The sequence below is a fragment of the Perognathus longimembris genome, chromosome 4 (assembly GCF_023159225.1).
Source record: "Perognathus longimembris pacificus isolate PPM17 chromosome 4, ASM2315922v1, whole genome shotgun sequence".
Taxonomy (NCBI): Eukaryota; Metazoa; Chordata; class Mammalia; order Rodentia; family Heteromyidae; genus Perognathus; species Perognathus longimembris.
The window spans coordinates 72678045-72695968 of NC_063164.1; the positions used below are offsets into that span (position 1 = coordinate 72678045).

At 38.3% G+C, this 17924-nt stretch overlaps 1 pseudogene; it reads right to left on the reverse strand.

Annotated features, from left to right (window-relative positions):
- Positions 1-10832: 10832 nt before the first annotated feature.
- On the reverse strand, positions 10833-11814 carry LOC125350024 (annotated as a pseudogene).
- Positions 11815-17924: the final 6110 nt, after the last annotated feature.

Here is a 17924-nt window from a genome sequence, read left to right on the forward strand (position 1 = left end):
TCTATGAGAAGGGTGATGTTTAAGTTAACAATGGCTTAAATATATTGGAAAATATTATTCAATCATTAAAAAGAATGTGCTATACCTTTTTGAACCAACTTGGACATATTCTGATTATATATTGTTGAGTGAAGGGATAAGATTCCAAGCAGTCCATGAAATGATTTCCTTTATGTTAAAAAGCATATATTTGCATATTTTTCTGTATATTAGGAAATGATTTGACAAAAGGTGATAAATGAGATCATTTTATCTGCTAAAATTTATTGCTATTGGGAAGGAGAGTAAGATGGGAGTATAAAAAGCCTTTTCAGCTGGATGCTGGTGGCTCACCCTTTAATCCTAACTACTCAGAATGCTGAGATCTGAGGATCACGGTTCAAAGCCAGCCCAGGCAAGAAAGTCTGTGAGACTCTTACCTCCAATTAACCACCAGAAAACTGGTTCAAAGTTTGAGAGTGTTAGCCTTGAGCAGAAGAGCTCAGGGACAGTATCCAGCACTGAGTTCAAGCCCCACGAATGATTCTCCCCCCCCCCAAAGTCTTTCCTTTCTTATTCTTTAAAATTTTTGTTTGAAATTTCACAAATAAGAAGGCAATAATCATGTAATTGCTAAAATGTAGAAGCAGTCAAATTCTCCAGTTCTTTTCATGCTGTTTTCAATGTATAACTTGTATAGCTTTTAGAAACATGTCATTTTTATTTTATTTTCTAAAAATTATATATTCTTAAGGCATACACTATGATATTTATTGTGAAATATTTACTGCAGTTAGGCAAATTAGCATATTCTTAATATGTTGCTTATAAAAGTATTTATTTATCCATATAAAGCTAATCATTAGAAGCTAAACACTTGAGAAAGAAGGAAGAAAATACAACAGAAAATGAAAGATAAAAGCAAATGAAAAGAATGATTACTGTAGTATTAGTTCTGTATAAATGTACTTCCCTTGGTAACACCATTGTTGTTTCCTTGAAAATACAAGATTATACAGAAAGCAAGATTTTTCAGGGCAGATAAAATAACTTATCTAAATTTAAACTCTCACCTTCTATCTTGTAGCTTAATAGGGTCCAATTATGGTTGAATTGAAAAGTCCCTTAACAGGTCAGATTCAATAAATGTCCTATACCTTCATAAAATTGGAGGAAAGGACACAGAAGACAGTATCTTTTCATCAATATCAGATGAATAACCATTGATATCTTCTTAGTCATTTACATTGTCTATAAATCAAATGAAATTGCATATATGAGATTTTTGCCTGAGTGTGTGAGTGTGTGTGTGTGTGTGTGTGTGTCTGTCTGTCTGTCTGCCTGTCTGTCTGAATGTGAGTATAGGTATGTGTGTCTGTGTTGATGGGAAAGGACTTGAGGAGTCTCAAATTAATGTGAAAAATAAGAAGACAAAATACCTGGTGATATTTAAGAAGAATAAAAGTAGGCACTTACACATGCCAGATTCTGAGACCAATTATAAAGCTAAAATAATTGTAGTAGAGTTGTGCTAGTTCCAAATTAGATGGAAAATTTAAATGAACAAAACTGACAGCCAAGAAAATGAACCAATATATAATAAGCATATTGTACCGAATCAGTGGCAAAAGATGAAATAGTTATTAATGCCTGGCAACGATACAATAAGATAGCTTAAAATTAGTAAAAATAAGCTTCAGAGGAATTGAAATTTTAAGCTGCTAGATAAATACCTTTATGAAACTGGACTTTTGAAGGACCTTTAAACATTCTACTCAAAAAGGTGGAATCAGCTAGTGCTGTGGCTCAATTGGTAGAACACACTGCCTAGCAATTACAAGGTCTTAAGTTCAAATCTCAGTAAAGAGAGATGGGTGGTGAGAGAAGGAGAGAAGGAGAGAGAGATAAAAAGAATGAGAGAGAGAGAGAGAGAGAAAGAGAGAGAGAGGAGGCTATAATCAAAAGTGGAAGAAACATGATTCTCATGCCTCAGAATACACATGTATGCTATTATGCCAAGCTTGACTTCTTAGAGGACCAAAATACTTCTCCATAGCAAAGAAAATATAATCATTAAAAAAAATCAAAGGGAAAACTGGAAAATGCGTTTATCTCATGAGCTAAAGAATCATTATTCTTAATGAAAGAACAATTATTTGTTGTCAGTTATAACAAATCAGTAGGCAAACAAATATAAATTACTCAGTAGATATTAAACCAAAGACATGAATAGTAAAATCATGAATGAAGAAATAAAAATGGCTAGTAAGTATTAAAGAATATTTTATGCTGGTTGTTAAAAATGAAGGAAACCATATAATGAATGTTTTATTATTTATATATTCCAGTCTTTCAAAGAAGTATCAAGGTGTTTACAAATGTGTTTTATTATAAAAGATAAAACATTAAAAAGATGAAAATTTTTAGCAAATGCAAAAGACAAGGAGAAACAAAAACAGCAAAATGAATAGAAATTCAAATCAGATGAAAAAAATTCTTATGGGGGGTTGGGAATGTGGCTTAGTGGTAAAGTGCTTGCTTAGTATGCACAAAGCCTTGGTTCAATTCTTTAGCACATAAACAGAAAAAGCTGCAAGTGGCACTGTGGCTCAAGTCGTAGAGCACTAGTCTTGAGCAAAAAGAAGCCAGAGACTGTGCTAAGGCCCTGAGTCTCAAGACCCGGAACTAGCAAAACAACAACAACAACAACAACAACAACAACAACAAAATCACCCCCCACTCCACCCCACAAAAAAACATTTTTAGTATAGGTTTCTCAAAGAAGTAAGTCCAACAGAAACTTCCTAGTAGGAAACATAACAACATGTGTATATGTGGGGTTTAAGGTTTTCTTGTAAAATTAGTTTACATTATTTATGCACAGATAGATTTCACTGCTACATTTCGACACCTATTTACTATTAACCTTACCTCCTTTATCTCTGTGTTTTCTAATTCATATGATTTCTTTACGAAATCCAAGATCTGCAGTTGGCAAGCAGGAAATTCAGGAGAGCCAAAGGTAAGAATTCCAGTCTAATTCCAAGGACCTGAGAGCCAGAAGAATTAATGGTATGTGTTCTATTTTAGGTTCAAGTCCAAAAAGACAGGAGAAAACCAGTGTCATCAGCCAAAGACAGGCTAGAGAAAGAATTCTTTCTTGCTTTTTTTTATGTTTCTTCAACAGATCTTCAATAGATTATATGAAGCCCTTCCACACTGGGAAAGGAAATCTGTTTTACTGAACGAAGTGAGATTTTATCTCATCCTGAAACAGCTCCATAAATCTAGAAATAATGACTCATGAAGTATCTGGAACATTCTGACTCACTGAAGTTGACACACAATATTAACTATCAAACTAGTCAACTGTTCATTTTTGTGGCTATGTGACATGCAACATGATTATAGACTTTCAATTTAAAAATTGAAAAGTAGCCCAAGTTGCAAGAATAAGATCTGTGGTGAGCAACTATTACAGTGAATATGTGTTGTTACACTATCCTAAAAGTAAATTTAGTAAATTGAAAAGGAAATTCTAGAAGCTTTATTAGTTAATCTGTAATGGTCTTTTTGACATTTATGTATAAAAGTAAAATATTGCTTTGTTGACTTTGAAGGATGAATTGCATCTTACACTGACCTTCAACTTATGTTAAGGCAGCACTGTGTGCAAACTTGGTGTTCTAAAAGTTTGACAGTGGCTAGTTGAATACTCAAAATTATGTTATCCACTTCAAATTTGAATTATTTGAAAGATACTGTTATAGCTTTAATCTTGTAAGAATTAAACTTTTAATTAATATCTCACTGTTATTAATGGCATGTCTACACTTTTACAAACATGATGAAAATTTGCACAAGAGTCAAGTTTACAACTGAGTCCTACCATTCAAGGGCAGCTGTTTTTGTAGCTCCTTCATTCTCATTTGATGGTTGGTAATTGAGTGCCTTTAGTTGTATTTGAATATTTTTTTTTCTCAAATTTTTATTTTCAAACTGACGTACAGAGAGGTTACAGTATCATACGTTGGGCATTGGATACATTTCTTGTACTGTTTGTTGCCTTGTCCCTCATGCCCCCCTCCCTCCCCCCCTTACCCTCCCCCCCGCCCAGATGTTCAGTTCACTTACACCAAACAGTTTTGCAAGTATTGCTTTTGTAGTTATTTCTCTTTTTTTACCCTGTGTCTCTCGAATTTGGTATTCCCTTTGAATTTCCTACTTCCAATACCAGTAAACACGGTTTCCAATATACTCAGATAAGATTACAGAGATAGTGTAGGTACAAACATAGGAGGGTGATACAAAACATCATCAATAATAGAAACTACACATATACATAGGACGTTGAAAGTAGTTATAACTGTGATATATCACTTGTTTCCATATCATGGAGTTCATTTCACTTAGCATCATCTTATGTGTTCCTAAGGGTATAGCTATTGGGCCTTGTGATGCTCTGCTATGGCTTGCCTAAACCTGTACTAATTATTCCCAATAAGGGAGGCCATAGAGTCCATGTTTCTTTGGGTCTGGCTCACTTCACTTAGTATAACTTTTTCCAAGTCCTTCCATTTCCTTACAAATGGAACAATGTCATTCTTTCTGATAGAGGCATAAAATTCCATTGTGTAAATGTACCACATTTTCCTGATCCATTCATCTATGGAGGGGCATCTGGGTTGGTTCCAGCTTCTCGCTATGACAAATTGTGCTGCGATGAACATTGTTGTGCTGGTGGCATTACTGTGATTTTGTTTGTGGTCTTTTGGATAGATACCCAACAGTGGGGCTGCTGGGTCATAGGGGAGTTCTATATTGAGCCTTCTGAGGAATCTCCATACTGCTTGCCAGAGTGGCTGAACCAGTTTACATTCCCACCAACAATGAAGTAGGGTTCCCTTTTGGCCACATCCCCTCCAACAATTGTTATTATTAGTTTTCTTGATATATGACATTCTTGCTGGGGTGAGATGGAATCTCAATGTTGTTTTGATTTGCATTTCCTTTATGGCCAGTGATGTAGAGCATTTTTTCATATGTCTATTGGCCATTCTCATTTCCTCATCAGAGAAGTTTCTTTGTAAGTCTTTAGCCCACTTGATGAGGGGGCTGTTGGTTCTTTGCAGTTTTGTTTTGGAAGAAGGTAATTTTTTTAGTTCTGCATATATTTTAGAGATGAGGCCTTTGTCTGTTGAATGTCCCGTAAAGATTTTCTCCCAGTCTGTGGGCTTTCTGTTTATCTTGAGAGCTATGTCCTTTGCCGTGCAGAAGCTCTGGAGTTTGATGCAATCCCATTTGTCCAACCTTTCTTTGATTTGTAGCCTTTCAGGGTCTTTGTTAAGGAAGTTCTGTCCTGTGCCAAGGAGCCCAAGTGTTTCTCCTACTCCTTCCTTTAGTGTCTTCAGGGTGCCTGTTTTGATTTCAAGGTCTTTAATCCATTTGGAATTGATTTTGGTGCAGGGTGATATATAAGGATCTAGTTTTAGTTTGTTGCATGTGTTGAGCCAGTTTTGCCAGCACCACGTGTTAAAGAGGCTATCTTTCTTCCATACTATTGTTTTAGCTCCTTTATCAAAGATTAAGTAGGCATAGTTCTGTGGGTTTAATTCTGGGTCTTCAATTCTGTTCCATTGGTCTTCAGGCCTGTTCCGGTGCCAATACCAAGCTGTTTTTATTACTATAGCTTTATAATACAGCTTGAAGTTGGGTATTGTAATTCCTCCAGCACTGTTCTTTCTGCTTAGGAGTGTTTTTGCTATTCTAGGTCTTTTATTGTTCCATATGAATTTCTGGATTGCTTCCTCTATTTCATTTTGCAAACCTTTATGCCAACAAATTCGAGAACTTGGAAGAAATGGATGATTTCCTAGAAAAAATTGATACCCCCAAACTCAACTATGAAGACTTAAACCTTCTAAACAGACCCATATCCAGTATTGAAATAGAAACAGCAATAAATGATCTCCCATCCAAGAAAAGCCCAGGTCCAGATGGATTCACTGCAGAATTCTACAAGGCCTTCAAAACAGAACTCACTCCAATATTTCTCAAACTCTTCAATGAAATTGAAAGAGAACGTTCACTGCCAGACTCATTTTATGAAGCCAGTATAACCCTCATCCCAAAACCAGGCAGAGACTCATCACGGAAAGAGGACTACAGACCAATCTCCCTGATGAACATAGATGCAAAAATTCTCAACAAAATTCTGGCCAATCGACTTCAACAAGTCATCAAAAAAATCATACACCACGATCAAACTGGATTCATCCCAGGGATGCAAAGCTGGTTTAATATACGCAAGTCAATTAATATAATCCACCACATCAACCGGAGCAAGGTAAAGAACCACATGGTTTTATCACTGGATGCGGAAAAAGCGTTCGATAAAATCCAGCACCCATTTATGCTAAAAGCCCTGGAAAAACTGGGATTCCAGGGAACATTCCTGAATATAATCAAGGCAGTTTATGACAAACCAACAGCAAGCATAACTCTAAATGGTGAAAAACTAAAGCCATTCCCTTTAAAATCAGGAACAAGGCAGGGATGTCCACTCTCTCCCCTGCTCTTCAACATAGTACTAGAATTCCTAGCCAGAGCAATTAGGCAAGAAGAGAATATAAAGGGGATCCAAATAGGAAAAGATGAAGTTAAACTTTCTCTCTTCGCAGATGACATGATCCTATACCTAAAGAATCCCATAGACTCTACCCCCAAGCTACTAGAGCTGATACAAAACTTTGGCAAAGTTGCAGGATATAAAATAAACCTTCAAAAATCAACGGCCTTTCTCTATGCTAACAACCCGAAGACCGAGGCTGAAATCAGGAAAGCAACTCCTTTTGCAATAGCCCCCAAAAACATAAAATACCTAGGAATAACCTTAACCAAAGAAGTGAAAGACCTCTTTGAAGAGAACTTTAAAAGCTTGAAAAATGAAATTAAGTCAGAACTAAGAAAATGGAAAAACCTCCCATGCTCCTGGATTGGGAGGATTAATATAATCAAAATGGCAATATTGCCAAAGGCTATCTACAAATTCAATGCAATACCCATTAGTATTTGAATATTTTTTAACTGTATTTTTTTGGTCTTTTCTTTTTTGGTACTGAGGATCAGGCAAGTGCTTTGCCACTGAGCTACATCCCAGCCCGTGTTTAAATATTTTTTATCCTCGTCCTCTTAAAGCATGGAATCAGAGTCAATTTTTATGTATAGGTCAAAGAGACAGGACTCTCAGGGATTCAAACGACAAGTTATTCATTTCAAATATCCCCTTCATTTCCATGATTTGGAATGCTGTTTGGGGCTTGGTTCATGAACCCACTATCAGAAAGCCTTTGGGGTCTTGAGGTATCATACTACTTATCCAAGTTTGTTTCACGTAATATGATTGTGTGAGTCAACTTCCGGTTACTGTAACAAATACTTGGAATAATCAACTTATAAATGGAAAAGACTTATTTCGGCTCATGATTTTGGAGGTTTCAGTCCATTATCAACTGCTCCTTTGCTTTGGATCTATCATAAGGCAACAAAAAGTGTGGTGGAGGGCTGGGGATATAGCCTAGTGGCAAGAGTGCCTGCCTCGTATACACGAGGCCCTAGGTTCGATTCCCCAGCACCACATATACAGAAAACGGCCAGAAGTGGCGCTGTGGCTCAAGTGGCAGAGTGCTAGCCTTGAGCAGGAAGAAGCCAGGGACAGTGCTCAGGCCCTGAGTCCAAGGCCCAGGACTGGCAAAAAAAAAAAAAAAAAAGTGTGGTGGAAACAAAGAAAAGAAAACTGCTCACCTCATGCCTGGAAAGAGGAAGATGAAGGTCTAAGCCCACAATTCCTCAATGATACAACTCCAATCACCTAAATCCTTCCTTTAGGATTTTACTGCTTAGTTTTCTCCACCTTCCACTACTGCCAATTAGGGACCAAATGTTTTACAAAAGGTCCTTTGGGGGCCGTTTCATGTCCAAATTGAATAATGATTTAAATCTTTACATCATTAGGGCTCATCATTACATCATGTTTGTCTTCTCAGTCCAGAGAACATTCAGGGTATACATACAACTCCATAACACCATTAGTTTTAAAGTCAAAGCTATAGACAATATTACAAATTATGTGCATGTGTCAGGAACATTTACAATCTAATTTTCCTAGTCTTGCAGTCAAAATTATTTTTGTTACCTACTTAGTATTTAAAATTTTGATCTCTTAAAATGTCTAATGCTATTATTTTGTTGTAAGTGGCTCCAAGCTAAGTCTTGATTACTCCTGTAATAACACACTAGTCGATTGGTGCTGGTAAACTGCCTGTCTGAAGAAGGGATGAGGGAGGCCTGTTTTGTAATCTACTGATTTCTGTGTTATGAAATCTTTTCCATTCTGGTTAATTTCAACTACCCATAATTTATTAACAGGATCACAATTTCTTGGATGTTTACTGATCAGCACATCAGAGAGAGAGAGAGAGAGAGAGAGAGAGAGAGAGAGAGAGAGAGAGAGAGAGAGAGAGAGACCGTGTGTGTGTGTGTGTGTGTGTGTGTGTGTGTTTCCGTGTGAATAGTGACAAGGAATAATAATGTAAGACTCAGAATTCTTCATGGGCTGTTGCAAATGTACTTGCAGAGTGCCAAGATTTATTCTTACTAGATCCAGATCTTTGGGGGAAAATCTGAAAGCTTTCGCCCAAGGAGAATGGCTTTGACAATGCCATTTTACCTTTCCTTTCCTGTTTGTTTTTGGACTACCTATTAATTAAAAAAATATCACTCACTATTCTGCCCCATTTGGCAGGTAACTTTTCTTAGTCTCAGAGTATCTGTTGTGCATTACTGTACATTACTGTTGTGTTATTGAAGGATCAGCTTGAATGATGGGTAAATTAAGGTGAATGCCCTTTATGGCTATAGTTACAAATAAGATGGGAGAGAGAGGATATACATTTCTTTTCATATTTTCCCATTGCTCTTGAGAGTTATTTTATGCTTGGATAGCAGAGGCTAGTGTTTATATGAGGCTTGCTTGAAGGGCTAAGGATAAAGCAGAAATTAGTAAATGCTTCAATTTATAGACATCTCTTTTTTTTCAGTAATGCCAATTAAGCTACATTACAAAGTGCTTACTATGGTGTACAATCTACTAACCTTTCTTATTGCTTCATATAATTCTAACAACGCTAAGAAAGAGGTGTATTAGTGCTGTTTTATTGTGTATGTTTGCGTGTACAAATGTGAAGCTTGAAATCAGGGCCTCACTTAGCCTTTTCTGTTCTCAGCTAGCACTCTTCCACTTGAGTCATGCCTCTACCCTGTCTTTTCTGTTGTTGTTTTGTTATTGAAGATAACAATTTGATTATACACATATACATATACATATACATATACACATATACATATACACATACATATATGTACACACACATGCAAATGGTCTCTCTCTGTCTCTCTCTCTCTCTCTCTCTCTGTGATGTATTGATCAGTAAATATCCAAGAAATTGTGATCCTGTTAATAAATTATGGATAGTTCAAATTAACCACAGTGGAAAAGATTTTATATCACAGAAATCACCAATGTGTCCGTATGGGTCAATTTTGCACCTTAATCCTCAGATCTCACCTTCCTGAACTAGTATGGAAAGAAAATGATAATGCAATGAGCAGTATTTAGCAGATATGTGTACCTACAGTTAGAATGATGAGGTTTAAAGTACCTTCTAAATTTTAGATACATGAAGGATTCTTTTAGTTTGAAGGTACTGCCTAGTAGCCAGGTAAAGTTGTGTGACATAACTCTTTTTTATAATTTTTATTTTCAAACTGATGTACAGAGATGTTACAATTTCATACATTAGGTATTGGATACATTTCTTTTACTGTTTGTTACCTCCTCTCTCATTCCCCTGACATAACTCTTATAATAATTAAAATTATTACTTAGCATTATGCCCCAAATCCCTTTCCAGGCACTGTATTTGCCCTCAGGTTTTCTGGAGTTATTTCCTATAAAACTCTGTGTCCATCTCAAATGAAAAATGAACAGGAGCAGGGGAGACCCACAAAGATATATATTTTTTAAAAGTCTGAGAGCACTAGAGTAAAAATCTGAGCTTCCAGATGCATATATAAGGGAGAATTAATGAACATAATCCCCTTGGTGGCATCAATTTGCATACAAGAATTGCTAGTAGTTCATGCCTTATGCCTATTGTGTATCTATTGGACAGTTTGAGAGTCTGTATTTCTGCTCACGAATAAACACTTGAATATATTTAGATATTTGCATAAATTATTTACAGTTTGTATTGATATACTATAGAAAAATGGAGCATAAATCAGATTTTAACATAGTCGAAATTATCATTCTTTTTTTTTTTTACAGTGAAAAATCTTACTCCAGTTTATTTATAATAGTAAGAAACTGGAAACAAATGCTCACAGGGAAATGGATTTCAAAAAAATTGGGATATTTTGAACCACAAATGGAATTGTGAACCACCATTAAAAACACATGTAAAAAAGTACTTAATGACATGTGGAGTCCTATTTTTATATTACCCCAATATCTTCCTGTACATTTCCCATCTCCAATCCTCATTCAACTCTTTACCCCTCCTTATGCAGACTAACTTTGCTTCCTACTTTGAGACATCTCCATCAGAAGAGACTTGTGTAGTTTCTTACCACATTTCCCTTTAGCCAGCCCATCTGCCATTTATGCTCCTCTCCTGTCCCCATAGCTGGGACTTCCCAGTGAAGACCAAGCTCCTCAAGTGAGCCCAAGACCCGCCCTTTGCACCACCACAATGAAATGAAGGTGCTTTGAATCTTGTCATCTAGTCAAAATCACCAGTCTTGAACAGTCTCGAACAGGCACAGGCATAAGCCCTCTTCATCTATACAAAACTGTCTTGTCTATTTATCTGACTTCTTTTCAGTATCCAAAACTTTAGCTAATAACTCTTGTGTTTCAGCAGTCAATGGAGCATGGGGAAATTTACAATATTCTCCTTGATAACATTTTGCACCTGTATGGTAAAACTTGCAAGGGCATTCATTATGCAAATACAGGCAGTTTTCACCTCTGGTACAATATCCTTGTATGTAAAACTTACACATTTCTTTTTTCTTCTCTATCTCTGCATTATGATCAAATTTACACTGGTCTCCCTTAATACATTTCCTTTCGAGGAAATATTTCCAAATCTGTTTTCCCTGACGTTCCACTGTGTGCTGGTTGATGAATTCCTGAATCATTCTTATACGCTGCTCCTTCTCTTGAGGTTCTCCATCCTCCTTGGCAGGGCCCCTGTTCTTCGGTAAGGCATCTGATCCTTTGTTTCCAGTGCTTGGCCATTTGCGCTTCATTTTCTTCTGTTTGTTGTTCTAATGAAGAGCTTTAAGATTTTTATTCTTTTGTTAGCAGCCTGCTGCTGATCTTTTGCTCCCTCTTTCTTCATAGATTCTTCAGGAGATGGCACAGTTGGAGCAGCATTTGCCATTTCTTTAGCTTGTATATATTGCTGAAGTTCTTTGACAAAGTTATCTTCATGTTCCTCAATACATATGTCATTGTCACTGTATGTATCAGAGTCCCTACTTCTTGATTTTATATGTTGTAAAGTCTTTGGTGATGCCGTAGAATTTCCAAAGTGCTTAAATTTTCTGGGAATTTTCTCAGACTTCAGTTTTACTTTTCATTTGACTTTCCCTCCTTGTGTTTCTTTAACTTTGGTGTCATCTTTTCCATTGCTGGTTCTCTCGTCAGAGTCCGTTCTTTTTCCGAGGGCCCGGTTGGGGGGTTTTTGAGAAAAGGTTTTCAAAATCCATGCCTCGGAAACACGGTTGGCCCGCCGAGCAGCCACCCACCCGAAGCCGGGCGCAGGAGCCCGCGACGCGCACTCCCAGGGCCGCAGGCTCCGCCCTGAAATTATCATTCTTATTATGTAAAATTTTGGGTTGATTTAATTTTTTTTATTAAGTTGCCACTTTCCAGGAACCTAACCAACATGTAAATTGAGCCATGTTAATATATATGTCATTAAGTTTTTAAACAGTTGCAGCCCTGGAAAGGAAAATGCAAGCATAGTAAATAGGATGGATTACTGGTCAGAATGTGTGAATTAAGAGCAAAGAGAGTAAAATGTACTAAGATTCTTAGTTCCCTTAGAAGGCAGTAACACAGTTTTCAAGAAAAGTCACATTTTCTCTGCTGATTTATTTTCAGAAGAAAATAAATGTATACAGCTGACCATGTAGAATTAACATTTTCATTTGCAGCTTTACAAGAGGTGTATATGTGGTTTTCACAAAACTGTCTTACATATATATGTACACATGTATGTATATATGTATGAATTATGTGTGTGTATGTGAGTGTGTGTATGTGCCTATTTTTAGTAACAAGCCAAAGGTAAATAGGTGAAGATAATTTTGTTGGGAGTAGGTTCACCTAATGAAGCTCAGAAATGAAATAATTTATGAAAACATTGTAAACAATAAGAGGTATCTTGCAATCTATGTTGTTTCATGTGCATTATGTCAGGAGAAGATCTATAAAGGTAACAGAGGAGTAGTTTTCTTAATCTATATAAGAACATCTAGTTAATATCTATTTGAAACCATTGTTTATGAATATTTCAAGCAACTATTGTCAATAGGAAAGTAAGCATGCAAACAAATAATTACAGTGTGGCATAAAATGATAAAGAAATAGAAAGTTCTGAAAATTAGATGGTGAATATCCAGTTGGGGTTATGGCAGCTAAAGAGAAGGCATGAGACTAATAGTGTTTGTGATGATGAAGACTATGTTTATGATACTTAAAGATGAATAGACAATTCATCTAAACCAATTTCATGTGACATTGAGGTTAATACCTCCATTTCAATATTACAGTCTAATTCTTTGCATAAAATGTAAACTTTAAAAATAGTACAATTGAGCCAATGAATATCCTGAATCTTGAGCATAAGAGAAGAAGAGAGGTAGTCCATGTGGTGGCTAGTGTTTGCAGACAGTCACTTACTGCTTTACGCAGTCTCAATCTCGTTCGTGTTTTCTACTTCGGGGCTGACCCGAAGTAGTCAGTGAATGACCTCAATTAGTTTACAGGGAGATGTGGGAGTTTTATATATAACCAGGCCACTATTGGCCTGGTTTGTTTGAACAAATACATCCACAAGCTTCAGTGAAAACAAAATATATCTCTATTAAGAACAAGGTAGATTCTGTATGCTTTGATTCTGTATAGAAGGCTTTTCTTCCTGAAAGGTCATCTCTTCATGGATCACTTCTGGGCTTAAGAGCAATAGACACCCAGTTTTGGATCAATTTACTTGAGAAGTGAGAGTAGAGAAACCAGAGGTCACGTTCATTTGGCCTCACTCATTTTCGAGACTTAAAAAGCCTATTGATTACTTATTCTATATTCAAACTACTGGATAAATAAAATGCTTTCCGCTTTTAGGTTTTAAAAAATGTGTTTCAGTAAATTATCTCAATTTCTACTGAGGGAACAACATGTGTTTCTGAGTTGTAATTATGTATGATTTTGTCAATTTCCATGTTTTATGCAGTATTGTACCCTAAATATCTTCTGCAAATGTAATATGAGTGATTAATTAATAAATGGTTTTATAATAGCATGAAGCCACTTTGCTTGCCTCTCTGCTGTGACAGTAGAAAGGCCTCTTAATTGGGGATTTTAACAATGGTTGCCAAGCTACAGTCTGGTGACGTAACCTGGTCTAAAGTCTGATTTTTATATAAAGTTTCCCAATTTTTATTGGAACACAGACATTTTCATTCTGTCACATAGTTTCCATGGCAGTTTCCATGTCATAAGATCAAATGTGAGTAAACTATATTGTCTGTGAGCCTGAAATAGTTATAAACTGGTCCTTTACAATGCAACTTTTCCAAGCTGTAAGTGCTAAGATTGTGTATTTCAATCTTTCTTTGCCATTTCTAAACTTGACAGAGATGAAAATTTTCAATATTAGAGTTGATAATATGGCTTAGTAGTAGAATGCTTGCCTTGAATGCATGAAGCCCTGGGTTCGATTCCTCAGCACCACATAAACAGAAAAAGCTGGAAGTGGTGCTATGTTTCAAGTGGTAGAGTGCTAGCTTTGAGCAAAAAAGGAAGCCAGGGACAGTGCTCAGGCACTGAGTCCAAGTCCCAGGAGTAGCAGAAAAAATAAAATAAAGCAAAAAATGTGAAATAACTCAATGTGTTGAGAAGACTGAGCTTTGAACATTGTGGGCTTGGCTTGCATATTGGTTTAATGAATTGTGTTCTACTTACGCCACCTTAGGTAAGTTACTCATCCTTAGAAAGCCTGCATTTACTTATTGGTGACACATATACAATCTTTATCTTCTATTTGGGGGAAATATTTGTTTTCAATAGTACTTAAGGAATATTACAATTGTTGCAGCTAACGTGGAATAGCTTATCTTTTAGAATCACCCCAACTTGAGAGGAGTGGAAGAAGATGGTAAAGAAGCAGCAGAGCCCTATCTAAGCTCTCTCCAAGAACCCAAGTTTTCTTCATCAGGGAAACTTCTAACCCTTGAAAGATAGCCCAACGAAGATATAACAATATAGAGATTCAAGACAGGAAGGAGAAAAACAAGACAGCAGATCCAAGAATCCAGATTTCAGCAGGAGGCAGCAATGGTGCCGCTGCCAGCCTGCCACTTACCTGGCAGAAACAAATCCACACCCACCTCCAGCATGCACCTCCAGTGAGGAGGAGAGAAATCTGCCAGACAGCAGCAGACAGACCCAGTCCGCAAGCAGAGCATGAAAGGTCCAAAGAACCATAGGAAGTGTGAGTACTCCACAAAAGACAGTCTCACTCGAGTCTGCACTCACAGAACGCCATTAGGAAAGTAGCCCTTCCCCCCATCTACCATATTTAATCTCCATTTTTGTTTCTGGCATTGATGGCCATAGCAGACTGGAAATAAAGTGCCAAGGGAAAGCAAGGTCAAAGGGGCCATCTTTGAAAAGGGCAATGGTGGTGAAGTAGCGAGTCCCAGCTCCATTGAGGGGGTGGACTCCCTGCCCAGCCGCCCAGACAGGAGGAAGCTCCTGAGGGGTGAGTGGGCCCTCAACACCGGTAAACACAACAAGAGGCCCGCCTCCAGGCTTCCCTCACTGCTGTTGCTTTGCTGAGGCAACAACAGACTGGTGTCTCAAGCCAAACTTTGTCTACCAGTGACTGGGGGCACCCAGAGTCTACCGACAAACCCCAGTGAAAGATACAGCCAGCTCCACCCAGAAGAAGACAGCCCCACCCATATTTGCAGAACCTGCCTTTTGGCAGCTCCATTGCACCACACAGAGCCCGCCACACACCTTAGCAGCCCTGGGAGACACTAAATCTGCTGCTATACTCATACAAAGAAAGGGAACTTACCTGTCTAGGATTGTGTACCTATAAGAATAGCACAACAGGACTTGGTAGGTTTGGTTCAGGTCCTAAACAGTGCCAAAGGGGGCTAGCAGACTAACATTCTAAATCCAAATGGGTAGAAGAAACACAAAAAGTATGGCAAGACAGGAAATCTCATCACCCACTCAAAACAAACAGGAAACAGAGCATTCAATTGAAATCCTAGAGGAGTGCCCTCAAAATGCTTTACCAACTCTGCTGATAAAAATGATAAATGAAAAGTTTGAGTCTCTCCAGACAAGTATCCTAGAGCGTGAGGAAGTGAACCAAAGAACAACTCATGAATGCGATGAATCCAATCGGAAATTAATAGAGGACTTCATGGCCTCCACAAACAGAATGATATACAAACTCCAACAGAAAGAAAAAGAGTCCCATGAAAAGATAGCTACTCAGCTAAAGGATATTAGAGACAGCAACCAGAACCAAATTAATGAAGTAAGGAAGTCCATACAGGACCTAAGAGAGAATTACAGCAGGGATATGGAAGCCATCAAGAAAGATCAATCAGAAGACTTCCGGGAAGATGGTGGAGGAGCACTAGAGCCCTAGCTGAGCTCCCTCTGACATTGCAGTTTTCTCACCACATAGAAACTTTTACTCCTAGAAAGACAGCCAGAATAAGTTCTAACAATACAGGGATTCTGGCCAGGAAGGAAAAATCAACTTTGCTTGTCTGAAAACACAGACTTGAGCTCCGGGCGCCGGCGCAGCACCTGGCACAGCCACCCGCACTCCACATGGCTAAAGCACACAGCATAGACCAGGGAGAAATCCTCCAGATGGCGGCTGAGCATGGACGACCTGAAATCGCCGAGAAAGCGAGAGTACCCCAGGAAAGATATTCTCACTCGTGCCCACAGAGCAGCTTCTGGAAGGTAGCCCTTCCCCCACCACCAGAGCAAAGCGCCATCTTTGACACTGGCAAAGGGTCAGACCAGATTGGAAATAAAGCGGGCCTGGGGAAACTGAGGACAAAGGAGCCATCTTTGAAAAGGGCAAGAGGGACCGACCAGTGAGAGCCAGCTCTACCCAGGAGAATGCCCCCTGCCCAGGAGGGAGGCACGTCCTGGGCTGCCACTTAGCCAGAAGTGCCCCGCCCTGCCTGCCGGAATTTCTAAATTTAAAGCAAAAGCGGCGAGCAGCTACCGGCGGCACAGAAACACCAGACGGGGGAACAAACAGTTCCTGAGACAGTTAAACGGTCCCATCACAGAGGAAGCCCAATTCCCAGCCCAAAACGGAGCTGAATTCCATAGCCACCTCTGCCAAGGAGGCCGCCCCGCCCAGGAGGGAGGAACCTCCCCAAGGCAAGCAAATCTCAGCCCAGTAAACAGGCTAGAGGCACCCCGCCCTGCTGAGTCCACAGCCTATTCAAAGCCTGGCGTGAAAGGCGATGATCCCAAAGCAGACAGAGGAGCCAAGGTTCCCAAGATTGCTCACATCCCCATCTACAGAGGATGCCCAAGGTCTACCTGCAAGCTGTGCGAACCACAGAGACCCAGGATTGCACCAACAGGGGAGAAGGGTCAGAACAGATCCACCCCCTGCAAACTGAAAGCAAGTCTAACCAGCCAATCAGGAAAATAGACTGCAGACCATCGCAAGGAAACCAGAGACTGGGGAAAGACCACCCAAACAAGGAGGGCTCCATTTTTTTTCTTCTCTTTTCAAACATTTTTTAAACTTTAAGAAATTTTTTTAAAAATTTTTTCACTTCTGAAACGTCGTTGGTTTTTTGTTTTCCATTTTTACCTGTTTGTTTTATCAAGTCTTTTGTTTGTTTGTTTGTTTGTTTTGGTTGTTTGTTTTTCTGGGTTTTTTCTTTTGTATTTTTTCTTTTTAAAATAATTTTTCTCTGTTTTGTGCATCTGTTTTCCAGTATTTTTACTTTACTTCTCTCTTTGCGTTCTCTTTCTTTAAAAATTACTTTCCTATGAATAATACCTCCACTCTATTCTGCTAACTCTCCATTGTCTATCATTTTAACCTTGGTCTCTCTACTGATTCTACTCCTCTCCACATTTCCACGTCACTGAAACTAAACCAAAATCACCGCGCCCCCACCAATACATTTTACTCTATTCTCTTTACTACCTCTAACTTATCCTCCTGAATTACTGCCTGGACCGCTAGATTCCGTTGACTCCTGGTTATTAGATAGAAAGTATTCCTGCTTAATCCGAGTGAATCAAAGGGGTTCATAGAAAAAGCCAGTCCTAAAAGAACTTAATATAAGAACAAGAATTGCTTATAGGGTTGTAACAGTAAATAAGTAACTACTGAATACAGGGCCCGGGATTGGTTCTTATATTGAAATTGTATTCTTTAGGAACACAAAATCTAATTTTATAGACAGGTATAAAAGGTATCTGTATATAAATGTGAACTTATAATATTTACACAGCAGTGCTTGGTAAGGGCTTCTTTGGGTCTTAAACGGTGCTCATAGGTGCTTGTAGATTGGCATTCCCA